This window comes from Dipodomys merriami, unplaced genomic scaffold (genome assembly GCF_024711535.1).
Source record: "Dipodomys merriami isolate MVZ:Mamm:240054 unplaced genomic scaffold, mDipMer1.0.p SCAF_1345, whole genome shotgun sequence".
Classification (NCBI taxonomy): domain Eukaryota; kingdom Metazoa; phylum Chordata; class Mammalia; order Rodentia; family Heteromyidae; genus Dipodomys; species Dipodomys merriami.
In genome coordinates, this window is record NW_027202655.1 from 1,887 (window position 1) to 2,829 (window position 943).

Here is a 943-nt window from a genome sequence, read left to right on the forward strand (position 1 = left end):
ATTTTTCTTTGCTACGGAATATTTTTATTTGACCTTTGGTTATGAAGGATAGTTTATCTGGTTACAGTATTCTTGTTTGATAGTTGTCTTTAGGGCATGGCATAGATCATTCCAGGCTCTTCTAGCATTAATTGTCTCTGCTGAGAAATCTCAGGTGATTCTAATTGGTTTCACTTTATAGGTGATTGATCTTTTCTCCTTGACAGCTTTAAGGAACTTTTCCTCGGTGTGAATTGACCCTGTGTGGATTATAATGTGACTGTGGCATGTCCTATCCTGGTCTGGTCTATTTGTTGTTCTAAAAGTCTCTTGTATCTGAATAGACCTATCGTATTGGGTATTTGGGAAGTTCTCTGCTAGGATCCTGTTAAACAAATTTCCTAGATGATTAACTTCTGTCTCTAGGTGCTCCTCTACACCCATTAGCCTCAGATAAGGCCTTCTGATGGTGTCTTCCAAGTGTTTAATAGCTGTATCATATTTCTTGGATTTGTCTTGGATGGTTGTATGTTCTTTCCCTATAATATCTAGGCTGTCTTCAATCCCTGAAATTCGATCTTCAGCATGGTCTAACCTACTATCAAGTCTTTCAACTTTGTTTTTTATTTCTTTTCCTTCTAGTTGCTCAGCTTTGATGGCTTCAGAATCTTTGTTGGAGTTTTGTTTTAGATCTTGTATGGACTTCTTTACTTCCTTAATTTGGTGTTCAGTGTTCATTCTCAAATCACTTAGTTGATTCGTTATGGTTTCCTTGGACACACATTCCTTCTGTTGGGTTCTGTTCAGCATTCCCTTTTGTGGTCTCCCTGACTTGTTTGAGCTCTCTGTTCATGGATTCCTTGAATGCCTTTAGTGATCTTTCTGTATTCTCATCACACTCTCTCAATTCCTCTATTACTCTTTGATTAGCTTCTTCACATTCACGCAGTTCCTGTAGTTCTCT